This window comes from Thamnophis elegans, chromosome 14 (genome assembly GCF_009769535.1).
Source record: "Thamnophis elegans isolate rThaEle1 chromosome 14, rThaEle1.pri, whole genome shotgun sequence".
NCBI classification, from domain to species: Eukaryota; Metazoa; Chordata; class Lepidosauria; order Squamata; family Colubridae; genus Thamnophis; species Thamnophis elegans.
The window spans coordinates 26114095-26126471 of NC_045554.1; the positions used below are offsets into that span (position 1 = coordinate 26114095).

General features: G+C 42.4%; 1 protein-coding gene across 1 annotated transcript in view; it reads left to right on the plus strand.

The window, feature by feature from the left end:
* The first annotated feature begins 255 nt into the window (after nucleotides 1-255).
* Nucleotides 256-12377, plus strand: part of ADGRG5 (adhesion G protein-coupled receptor G5) — a 40235-nt gene continuing 28113 nt past the window's right edge. The window contains exon 1 of the mRNA XM_032231086.1: nucleotides 256-377. The gene's annotated coding sequence lies outside the window, so the exon portion shown is untranslated. The remainder of the gene's footprint in view (nucleotides 378-12377) is intronic.

The following is a 12377-nucleotide window of genomic DNA, read 5'->3' on the forward strand; positions in this document are numbered from 1 at the left end:
TATGTGACTGTACGTAATGAAAATGGAAAATAAAATAAAAACACATCTTAAAAGAAAAGAATTAAAGTATCAGTAATAAAACAACATAAAAACTATATTAAAGCTATTAAAAGCAGAAGCATAAAAGCTGTGCTAATTTTTGACTCGTTGGAGTTTCCTTTTCTTGATTCTTTGTAAGGCCGGAAATGATCTGAAGCTTACTGAGATAGAGTACTCAAAAAGGAAACGGTTACTGTAAAACACACATGGGAGACTCAGGATGTATCTGAAGACTTTCTGACCAAGGTGCTTGATCTAACCCTCGCCAGATCAGGATTGACTCCAGATCCTCTCCGATACCAGATCCTGATAAATAAACGTCATTCCGTCTCTTTGGGGTGAGTGACTTGTACAATTAGTAATCCTAATCCAAGTATCAGTATAGATTCTAATATACAAAAAAGCTGAGAATAGCCACCAGGTCTTAGGGTGACCAATGGGAATGCAATGGGAAATACAACGATCAGTTTAATGTTTCCTCATGTGCAAAGAGCAGTGGTGGGTTTTTCTCTCTCAATCTAGTCAACTTTAAGATGGGTGGACATCAACTCCCATTAGCAGCTCTCTTCTGCTCCATGGCTGGAGTCTTTCTCTTGACTTGGCTGAAGGTTGCTTACGGACATTAATTGTATTTTTTAACATACTTTTTTTAAAAGAAGATAAGAACAATACAAATATTAGAGAAGAAGCAGTGAAAATAAAAGCAAACAGCGAAGAAGTAAGAAAGAAAAGGAAAACGAGAAAAGGAAAGAAGGAAAGAAGAGGAAGGAAGGAGGCAGGGAGGAGACAGGGAGGCAGGAAGAAGAAAGGAAGCAGGAAAGAAGAAGGAAGGATAAGGAAGGAAGGAGGCAGGAAGGAAGGAAGAAGGAAAGGAAGGAGGCAGGAAGGAAGGAAGGAAGGAAAGGAAGGAGGCAAGAAGGAAGAAAGGAGAGGGAGGAAGGAGGCAGGCAGGAAGAAAATGAAAAGTTATAAAGAAGCTGCATCTATTTTTTTTTAGCAGAGTTAATAATGCATTTATAATTTACCATCTTCCTTGTAGAGATGAAAGGAGCCATGTAACAGCCGTTGATTGCCTGATATTGGTGCTGTGAATATAAATGACCTGTAAAAGTTAAATTTCCAAAGGTTAAAATTTGAGATACCATATGTTGTTCTGGCTCTTTGATATTAACGTCTCTTGTTGGCCTCAAAGACAAATGTTTGTATATTTGTTGTATGTTGCTACGGCCTTATCTGGGCTTGTGATGGTTATCTCCAACTTTGCAGTTCTCTGCCCTTGCAGTGCCCTGAGTTCAAGTGAGGGGTAACTAGCAGATCTTAAACTCCTTGACCCTGTGGGACATTATTGGATTAAAGTTCTCTATTACTCTTGGTTCCATTAAAGAGGACTTAAACTTGCCTCAGTCGTGGGTTGGGGAGAAGATGGAGACATTTTTAGGGGGAAAAATATTGCTAGAGTATTTCTTGCAGGACTACCAGATTCTGTGACAGCTTTGTTCCCTATAACATCCGTCTGATAAGCTTGCAAGATTAGTCTCTCGCCATATACATCTGAACTAAACTGTGAGGTTTCTCCGTATGTGGGTATATGTATAATTTTGTATTTATTTATTTATTTAGACATGTTTATGAAGCGTATATTGAAGTGGGTGAACCTTTGAGAGTTGCATGCAATGAAATTTCATTTTAATATATGCCGATTAGTGTACATTCAAAGTGACAATAAAGTTATTATTCTATTGTTTTCTATTCTATTCTTTGTTCCAATATTCCATTCTATTCTATTTTCTAATATTCTATTCTATCCCACCCCACCCCATCCCATCCTATCCTATCCTATCCTGTCCCATTCCATTTCATTCTTCATTCCAATATTCTATTCTATTCTATTCTATTCTTTGTTCCAATATTCTATTCTATTCTATTTTCCAATATTCTATTCTATTCTTTGTGCCAGAATTAGCTGCAAGGGGCACAGGTCCTTGCAAATCAACAAAACGGCATTGTGTATTGGCGTCAATGCACTATGTATACTTCTAGTTAGTAGATTGCAAGCAATGATATCTTGCTTTACAAGTATTAAATCACCCAGGTTAGAAACCCTGAGTTGTGTAGCAGTGAGTTGTGACCACACAGGAGTTAAAACAAAGCTGTGGTGGTTTATTAAGCCTTAATGTCCTAAACCGGTTGGTATTTTCATTACTGTTAGCAAGAAATGGTGTGTCACACAGATTCAACTAAAATCGGTCCCTTTGTCTAATTTTTTCCTTGTTCCTAGAAAGCTTAGTGAGAAAGCTTGATTGAGCAAACCATCATAAGAAGAGGAGACCACGATCTAGAGATGCTCAACTGGTAGCAGGCATCTCTTGTGGAAGGGGACAACTTAGAATGAAAGAGGAACAAGCAGGAAAGTTCATGAGCAAACATGCGAAATAAATGGAAGCAAAATAGTTAAGTTGTTTCCTTGTGGAAACTAATAGGAAGGGAAAGGAAATAATAAATGGAAGTGAAAATGGCCGGATTAGCCCAGAGTTAGTTAATGCAGGCAGGAAAGTAAAGATATAGATTAAAATACTACATGTCTAAAAGAGCCAAATGTCAGAAAAAAAACCCAGGTCAACTGGATTGTTTTTATTAGTATAGCTCTGTGATAGCAAACCTATGGCATGCGTGCCATAGGTGCCATGCAGCGTCTTCTAGGATGGCACATGAGTTGCCACCCCAGGTCAGCTCCACTGCGCATGCCTCTTGCTGGCCAGCTGGTCTTTGGGTCTCTGCCATGCATGCACAGGGGGCGGGGTGCATACAAGGGGGCCCTATCTGGACCGGGAGGCACTTCAAATGATCACTCATGCCCTCGTCACCTCAAGGCTCGATTACTGCAACACACTCTACATGGGGCTGCCCTTGAAGAGTGTTCGGAGACTACAGTTGGTCCAGAATGCAGCTGCGCGAGCGATATCGGGTGTATCTCGGTACACCCATGTTACACCTATCCTCCGCGAGCTGCACTGGCTCCCCATTGGTCTCCGGATGCGCTACAAAGTGCTGGTGATTACTTTTAAAGCCCTACATGGCATTGGACCTGGATATCTGAGACACCGCCTCCTGCTACACACCTCCCAACGTCCAATAAGAACTCACAGGCTAGGCCTCCTCCAGGTGCCGTCGACCGGACAATGCCGGCTGGCGACCACTCGGGGGAGAGCCTTCTCTGTAGCTGCTCCAGCCCTATGGAACGATCTACCCGTACAGATCCGGACCCTTCCCACTCTTGTGGACTTCCAAAAAGCCACCAAAACCTGGCTGTTTCGACAGGCCTGGGGTTGCTGATTTTTTAAATCAGGTCCAACCCCCAGTTAAGCCAAATGTATGTTGTGTGTTTTTTAAACTGTGTATGTTTCTTTCCCCTATGTGTTATTTTATTTTATTTCGTATTTGTAAGCCACCCGGAGTCCTCCGGGATTGGGCGGCATATAAGCTCATTAAATTGCGAATTGCGAATTGGGTTGCATGTGCATGCATGGAGGCAGGGTGCATGCATGGGGGGAGGTTGCACATGCATGCACAGGGGCAGGGCATATGCAGGGGGATTGTGCATGCGTTTGTGGGGGTGCAGGGCATGTGCAGGGTCTCACGTGCGCCTGCATGGAGGTGTGCACATTGCATTTTGGGGGGTTCGGGCGTGGAATTTGTGCAAAAACTCCCAGTGTACGTGTAAACAACAAAGTGATGAATCATAGATCGTAAATCATAAGATACAATCCATTAATTATAAGATATAAACAGTATGTGATAAATCATAAGATACCGATAGGAGAAGATAGTAGGGAAGATGAGAAAATGAGAAAAGATGAGAAATAGGAGGATAATAGCAATACAGCCCTACAACATGGGTAAATATCGTTCAGCCTAAAGCAGTGCAGTGGGAATTAGGTATTTAGCAGAGTGATGGCACAGGGGAGAATATTATTTTTGTGTCTAGTTGTTTTGGCATGCAATGACCTATAGCAATGACTTGAGGGTAGAAGTTGAAACAGTTTATGTCCAGGGTGAGAAGGAGTCAAGCTATTCTCCAAAGCACCAGAGGGCAGGAGAAGAAACTGTCAGCACCTCTCCATTTAATAATTAGGAAAGAAAGACCATGAGACTCCATATGTGGAAAATCAAATGTACTTTTACTAATTAAAAATGGTTAAAGAGCGGTTGCATAGCGAAGTCTGGTTAATTAGGCGCAAAAGCAGTTGATATATAGAATAGCCCATTCCACTCCCCCTGGCATCATAGGCCTAGTCCAATCATAAGTCCTTCAAGTGTCAGGTGTGAGATAACTTCAAAAGGCATCACGAAGATGGAATGTCGGTGCCGTTAGTCCAGGCGGGAAACACCCACGCATGCGTAGTCTGACCATCCAGAGAACTCCAGAACATTCCTCCAGCACATCGAGTAACCCCACCCAAATACCATGCCCTCCCTCCCCGTTTCATGGCAGCTGAAGCAACAGCAAAGCAGAAGCTGACAGAAACAATGGTTGGAAACTAATCAAAGAGAGAAGCAACCTGGGAATAGAGAAATTTCTAACAGTGAGGACAATTAACCAGGGGAACATCTTCCCTCCAGAAGTTGTCAGCACTTCATCCATGGAGGTTTTAAAGAAGAAACTGGACAGTCGCTTGTCTGAGATTGTATAAGTTCTCCTGCTTGAACAGAGGGCTGGAGTAGAAGACCTCCAAGGTCTGTTCTGTTCTGTTCTGTTTTGCTCTGCTCTTATTCTATTCTATCTTGTCCTTTTTTCCCAAGAGGCAACTGGATTTTCTGGTTTTTCTTTGAAGACGTCTCGCTTCTCACCCAAGAAGGAAGGAGTATAAATCCTTCCCTTCCCTACCATCCAGTCCGAGCTGAAGAAGCTTCTTGGATGAGAAGCAAAACGTCTTCCAAGAAAAATGAGAAAGCCCAGTTGCCTCTTGAAAAAAGAACCTTTAGGACAAGCATGAGTGAGGGACCGGGTTAGATAACAGAGAATCTCCATAGATATTCTATTGTTTGTCCTGTCTGTGTGGTTAGGAAATGACACATTATCTTAATCATACTTCTAAGGAAACTGCAACCAAGAATAAAAAATAGATAAACCGCGCAACAAAATAAAACGAAAGCGTTGAACCCAAAGAAAGAAGATACACTGCAGCAGTGTTTCTCAACCTTGGCAACTTGAAGATGTCCGGACTTCAACTCCCAGAATTCCCCAGCCAGCATTCGCTGGCTGGGGAATTCTGGGAGTTGAAGTCCAGACATCTTCAAGTTGCCAAGGTTGAGAAACACTGCACTGCAGGATAAGAAAACTTAGAATAAAGCCAGATCCATCAACTTGAGAGGGGATTAAAAACAGGAGTCTCTATGGGCCTCCAGGGACAGCTCTGGAACAGGGCCTGAAAAACTCCTGAGGCCCTGAGAAGCAAAACATCTTCAAGGCAAAACAAGGAAGTCCAGTTGCCTTTTGCAAAAAGCACCTTTGGGACAACCAGGACCTGGATGACCAAGAATCTCCACAGACATCCTGAGGCCCTCACTGCGTGCTGCGCTGGGGAAGATGGGAGTTGTATCAGTGGTGGGATTCAAAATTTTATACTAATGGTTCTGTGGGCGTGGCTTGGTGGGCATGGCAGGGGAAGGATACTGCAAAATCTCCATTCCCTCCCCACTCCAGGGGAAGGATACTGTCAAATCTCTATTCCCTCCCCACTCCAGGGGAAGGATACTGCAAAATCTCCATTCCCTCCCCACTCCAGGGGAAGGATACTGTAAAATCCCCATTCCCTCCCCACTTCAGAGGAAGGATACTGCAAAATCTTCAGTCCCTCCCCACTCCAGGGGAAGGATACTGCAAAATCTCAATTCCCTCCCAACTCCAGGGGAAGGATACTGTAAAATCCCCATTCCCTCCCCACTTCAGAGGAAGGATACTGCAAAATCTCCATTCCCTCCCCACTCCAGGGGAAGGATACTGTAAACTCTCCATTCCCTCCCAGCTCCAGGGGAAGGATACTGCAAAATCTCCATTCCCTCCCCACTCCAGGGAAAGGATACTGTAAAATCTCTATTCCCTCCCAACTCCAGGGAAAGGATACTGTAAAATCTCCATTCCCTCCCACTCCAGGGGAAGGATACTGCAAAATCTCCATTCCCTCCCGATAAGCTGGGACTCAGGAGGCAGAGAATAGATGCGGGTAGGGCTAGTCAGAGGTGGTATTTACCAGTTCTTCGAACTACTCAAAATTTCTGCTACCAGTTCTCCAGAACTGGTCAGAACCAGCTGAATCCCACTTCTGAGTTGTATTCCAACACATCTGGAAAACATCGGATCCAGGAAGGCTCTCTGTTCAGGTTTTTCTGCAGCTCTCCTTATATTGAAATTAAATCTCTCTCTCTCTTAAGAGCCTTTGTTCTTTATGGGTTAAAAAACATAAACACCAAGGGAAATTTCATGGAATGATTCATCATCCAAAGGATGTGGTTACACTTTTTATAGAAGAGGAACTTTTATAGAATAGAAACGTGCTGCAATGATGGCTGTTTCCATAGAAACAGCTGAGTCTTTTTTAGATCAGAGGAGTGGTGCTTACTCTGTAGCAGGGCCATCTTAACAGCCTGGGGCCCTAGTATGGGGCCCCTACGACAACTACTCACAGGAATAAAAATGCAAATGGTCGATACAATTAAGCATATATTTATTTTATTGGCACTTCCAACAAAATCAGCGTTGAAACATTAAAAACATGCTGCACAGCAACAACTAGTCAACATGATAAAGATTTGAACAATACAGATATTAGTATGGGGCCCCTAAGCTCATGGGTCCCATGGGTAAGTGCCCATCAGGCCCATGCGTTAAGAAAACCTTGTTCTGTCGGTGTATTCTTTAAAACTTAAAAAAAAAACATCATAGGACAAAAAACCCCACAGCCATCAAACACAGAACGTCACAAAATGCATAGCACTTATCCAGGTATATGTTGGTGAGTAGAAATAAAAGAGAAAGTAAGCATAAGAATTAGTTCACATCATCCAGGTTTCTAATATTCATAAAATTGGGTCAGACACATGGCCAACCGTTTTTACAACTGTTATGACATACAACCATCGTGGGCAATAACAATAGCAATAGTACTTATATACCGCTTCACACAGTGGTGAGATTCAAATAATTTAACAACCAGTTCTCTGCCATAATGACCAGCTGGGTAGGCATAGCTCGGTGGTCATGTGACAATGTGGCCATGGCCAACTCACCCCGATGGGCGCTTGGCCTTAGCTGTTACAATGTAATAAGGGTTAACCGGAGAGGCAGTTTCTCTAAGCAGGGCAATAAAGATCAGGCTAGAAACAACACCAGAATATTTCTTTCCTGCCTTCCTTATAGGATTAGCCCTGTAAAGTGGGGAAAAAATAAAAAAAAGATTTCTTCCAACAACCGGTTCTCCGAACTACTTAGAAAGTTACGAACCGGTTCTCCTGAATAGGTGCGAACTGGCTGAATCCCATCACTGGCTTCACAGTGCTTTACATTCCTCTCTAAGTGGTTAACAGAGTCAGCCTATTGCCCCCAACAATCTGGGTCCTCATTTTACCGACCTCGGAAGGACAGAAGGCTGAGTCAACCTTGAGCCTGGTGAAATTTGAACTGGCAAATTGCAGGCAGCTGGCAGTCAGCAGAAGTAGTCTGCAGTACTGCACTCTAACCACTTCACCACCGTGGCAGTCTCCATTACAGTCATATGTTGAGAATTACTGGTGGATGCGCTATTGCATTGAATGCTTTTAGACAAATTAAATCAGTTTATTAGGAATAAGGAAACCATCCACACGATGGATGGAAAATCTAGGAGTCGTTATCCCCAAATCATCAAGGTTAAACTGGCTGTTCTCTGGATTGGTTTAGGAGCTCCAGTTGGGATGGAGGATACCAATGTCTGAAATTGCAAGATTTTCAAATGAAGAAGAGCAAAAATTCTTTGTGTTACCATAAAAACAGGAAACCAGAAACTTCTCCTTTGGTGTGTGCAGCTGAATGAAATTTGGGGAAATCAAAAAAATATCCCTTTCTCCATCTGAATGTAAAATAAATTTTGAAATATCAACTTAAAATCATGCAAGAGGACCAACTGACCTTCCATAGCTATGGTCGTATTGGTTACCCCAACTGACCCCAACCTGCCTGAAGTGAAGTGTGTGGACTACAAATCACATCGTTGTCCTCCAGTAGAGGCCTGTGTGCTGTAGCTGTGACAGGTAGTCCTTGGCATAGGACTGCAATTCTGTTCGTTTTAGCCCTTGTTTATATCTATGTGTTTTATTTATATTCATCAGCACTCCTCTCATATACGCTTTGCTTGCATTCCATACGAATTCCATAGGTGTACCCTTATTCATATTCAAAACAAAGTATTCAGATAACAATTTTTTACAATCATTAATATGCTTTTCATATCTAAATAAGTTTTCATTCAATCTCCAAGACCTTCTTGCCTGCACTACCCTTCCCAACTCCATCCAAACTGGGTTATGGTCCGAAAGGACCCTAGCCGCAATCTTTGTCTTCTTCACCCTAGAAAGCAAATCATTAGTGATTAGTATAAAATCAATCCTTGAAAGGGATTGATGTCTATCAGAGAAGAAAGTGAAATCATATTCCTCTGCATTTCTTTCTCGCCAAATATCTCTCAATTCAAAGTCGTCCATCATGTCAAAAAATGGTTTGGGTAGCTTTGCTCGCATCTTAGTATTTGGGCGAGAAGTCTTCTTATCTCTTTTAGTGTCTATCACACCATTCCAATCACCCAGTAGTATACAAGACCTATAGTCCCACTGGAGGGCCTTCTCAGTAGCGGCCCCGACCCTTTGGAACGAGCTCCCCGTAGAGATTCGTACCCTCTCCACCGTCCAGGCCTTCCGCACAGCCTTGAAGAACTGGCTCGCCCGTCAGGCCTGGGGATAAGGACCATTACCCCGCCCGAATGTTGTATGCATGTTGTGTATCATTTTTATTATGTGTTGTTGTCTTAGTACTGTATTGTATTGTATTCCCCTCTCCCTGGTTTCTGTGAGCCGCCCTGAGTCCCCTCAGGGAAAAGGGCGGCCTACAAATAAAATCAATTCAATTCAAATTCAAATTCACTGTACTAATTTAGCATGAAGATTTCTATAGAATCCGTCTTGCTGTTGATTAGGAGCATAAAGCCCCAAAAGTAATGTCTTTTTCCCTTCTAAGATTAGATCTAACGTGATATATCTTCCAAAGGGATCTGCTTCAATTAATTCAGCTTTGATGTCTTTTCTTAAGTATACAACTATACCATTTTTCTTTTCCATAGCAGAAGCTACAAAATGTTGACCAAGTTTTGGGTTAATCAAATATTTTTGATCAGTTGATTTGATATGAGTTTCTTGCAAACAAATTATATCATTCTTAAACTGTTTAAGATAGTGAAACATCATTTTTTCAATGATGTCATAACTTCAAGTCACTAAAGTCTAGCATATTTCTATGGCTCTGTCACAGAATCCTCAAACTGATTGTAATGTTGTTACCTACTACTGTCCTAAAGGGAGTTGGGAGTTGGTGCCTTTTTAATACAATATAATAGCAGAGTTGGAAGGGACCTTGGAGGTCTTCTAGTCCAACCCCCTGCCTAGGCAGGAAACCCTATACCGTTTCAGAAAAATGGCTATCCAACATTTTCTTAAAGACTTCCAGTGTTGGAGCATTCACAACTTCGGGAGGCAAACTGTTCCACTGATTAATTGTTCTAACTGTCATGAAATTTCTCCTCAGTTCTAAGTTGCTTCTCTCCTTGATTAGTTTCCACCCATTGCTTCTTGTTCTACCCTCAGGTTCCTTGGAGAATAGCTTGACTCCATCTTCTTTGTGGCAGCTGCTGAGATATTGGGACACTGCTATCATGTCTCCCCTAGTCCTTCTTTCTATTAAACAAGACATACCCAGTTCCTGCAACCGTTCTTCATATGTTTTAGTCTCCAGTCCCCTAATCCTCTTTGTTGCTCTTCTCTGCACTCTTTCTAAAGTCTCCATATCTTTTCTACATCGTGGCGACCAAAACTGAATGCAGGATTCCAAATGTGGCCTTACCAAGGCATTATAAAGCGGTGTTAACACTTCACGGGATCTTGATTCTATCCCTCTATTAATGCAGCCTAGAACTGTGTTGATTTTTTTGGCAACTGCTGCACACGGCTGGCTCATATTTAAATGATTGTCCACTAGAACTCAAAGATCCCTCTCACAGTTACTACTATTGAGCAAGGTACCACCTATGCTGTACCTGTGCATTTGGTTTATCTTGCCTAAATGTAGAACCTTCCTCTTTTCACCATTGAATTTCATTTTATTAGATAGCAGCTCATTTTATTGTCAGCACCACTCCATTTAATAATTAGGAAAGAAAGACCATGAGACTCCATACGTGGAAAATCAAATGTACTTTTACTAATTAAAAATGGTTAAAGAGCGGTTGCATAGCGAAGTCTGATTAATTAGGCATGAAAGCAGTTGATATATAGAATAGCCCATTCCACACCCCCTGGCATCAGAGGCCTAGTCCAATCATAAGTCCTTCAAGTGTCAGGTGTGAGATAACTTCAAAAGGCATCACGAAGATGGAATGTCAGTGCCGTTAGTCCAGGCGGGAAACACCCATGCATGCGTAGTCTGACCATCCAGTGAACTCCAGAACATTCCTCCAGCACATCGAGTAACCCCACCCAAATACCATGCCCTCCCTCCCCGTTTCATGGCAGCTGAAGCAACAGCAAAGCAGAAGCTGACAGTGCCCAATGTTCAAGTTTGTCAAGATCCTTCTGTATCTTAAGCCTGTCTTCTGCAGTGTTGGCTATTCCTGCCAGCTTAGCGTCATCTGCAAATTTTTATTTTCTCTCTCCCGTTACACTATATTCCCTTCTTTTTCCCTCCCTCTCTTTTTACTTTCCCATGTTTTTTTCTTTGTATTTTATACTTTGATAAACTAATAAAATGTTAAACCACAAGATTCCTCAAACTGATAAAGAGAGAGGACGAGGCATCCAAGAATCAAAACTTCCTGTGAGGCAGCATCAGTCCTGTCGAATCAGAACGTCAGTAAGCATTATTTATAATTCTTGTAAACATAATTCTCTTTATTGTTATAAATAATGGATCAATAAGCAGAATGCAGGCAATGCTTGACTTAAAACCAGTGGTGGGTTCTTACCGGTTCGGACTGGTTCAGCGACCCAGGCCTGCCACACCCCTGAACCAGCCATCTTGTTTTTGGCTTCTGCACATGCGCAGAGCAATTTTTGTTGTACTGCACATGCGCACACAGCACGCCTCAAGCACATGTGTGCGCAGCGCGTCCCTGAGCAAACAGGCAGTAGCGGCTGCCAGAACCCACCACTGCTTAAAACCATTCATTTAGCAATCATTCAAAACCAAACACTGGGCACAACTCGTTTTGACAGCTGCCTTGTTTAGCAATTGAAATTGTGATCCCTGTTTGATACCGTGTTCCCCTGAAAATAGGACAGGTTCTTATTTCTTTCGACCCCTGAAATAAGCACTTGGCCTTATTTTTGGGGAGGTCTTATTATTTTTGAAGTGTAGGAGACGGTGAGCAAGCGTGGTCACCTCATGGCTGCTGCTGTGTTGCAATATTTTTGGGGAGAGCTTATTTTTGGGGAGGGCTTATTTTAGCGCATGCGCTCAAGAGCCCGATTAGGCTTATTATCCGGGGAGGTTTTAATTTTGGGAAAACAGGGTAATAAGCCAAGGATTGTATGTCTATAGAGATTGTCAGTCATCCAGGTCATAACTGTCCCAAAAGTGCTTTTTTTCAAGAGACAATTGGCCTTTATTATTTTTCCTTTAAAGACATTTTTCTTCTTGTCCAAGAAGCTTCTTCATCCCCACCATCCAGCCAGAGCTGAAGAAGCTTCTTGGATGAGAAATGAAACATCTTCAAAGAAAAAGCATCTTTGGGATTAACTATGTGGTTTAACTCTTTAAAGTTGGTCTAGAAAGCTTGTTCAAAATGTATGGAGCTTTGATGGCATGGTTGAGGACGCCATCTTGACTTTTTTGACCTGCCCTACAGATGCACTTGGGCTAAACATTATTTCCCCAGTGATTCACTCGCTGAATTTAAATCTCAATTTGCAGGGCCAGCATGTTACGTGAACAAAAGCACTTTGTGGTTTGCTAATCTGAGTTTATGATTAAGTCGAGCGTAGGCAGTTCATCCACAAAGATCTCTTCTACGAAGTAAAGGTGATCAGATAATTTGATATCA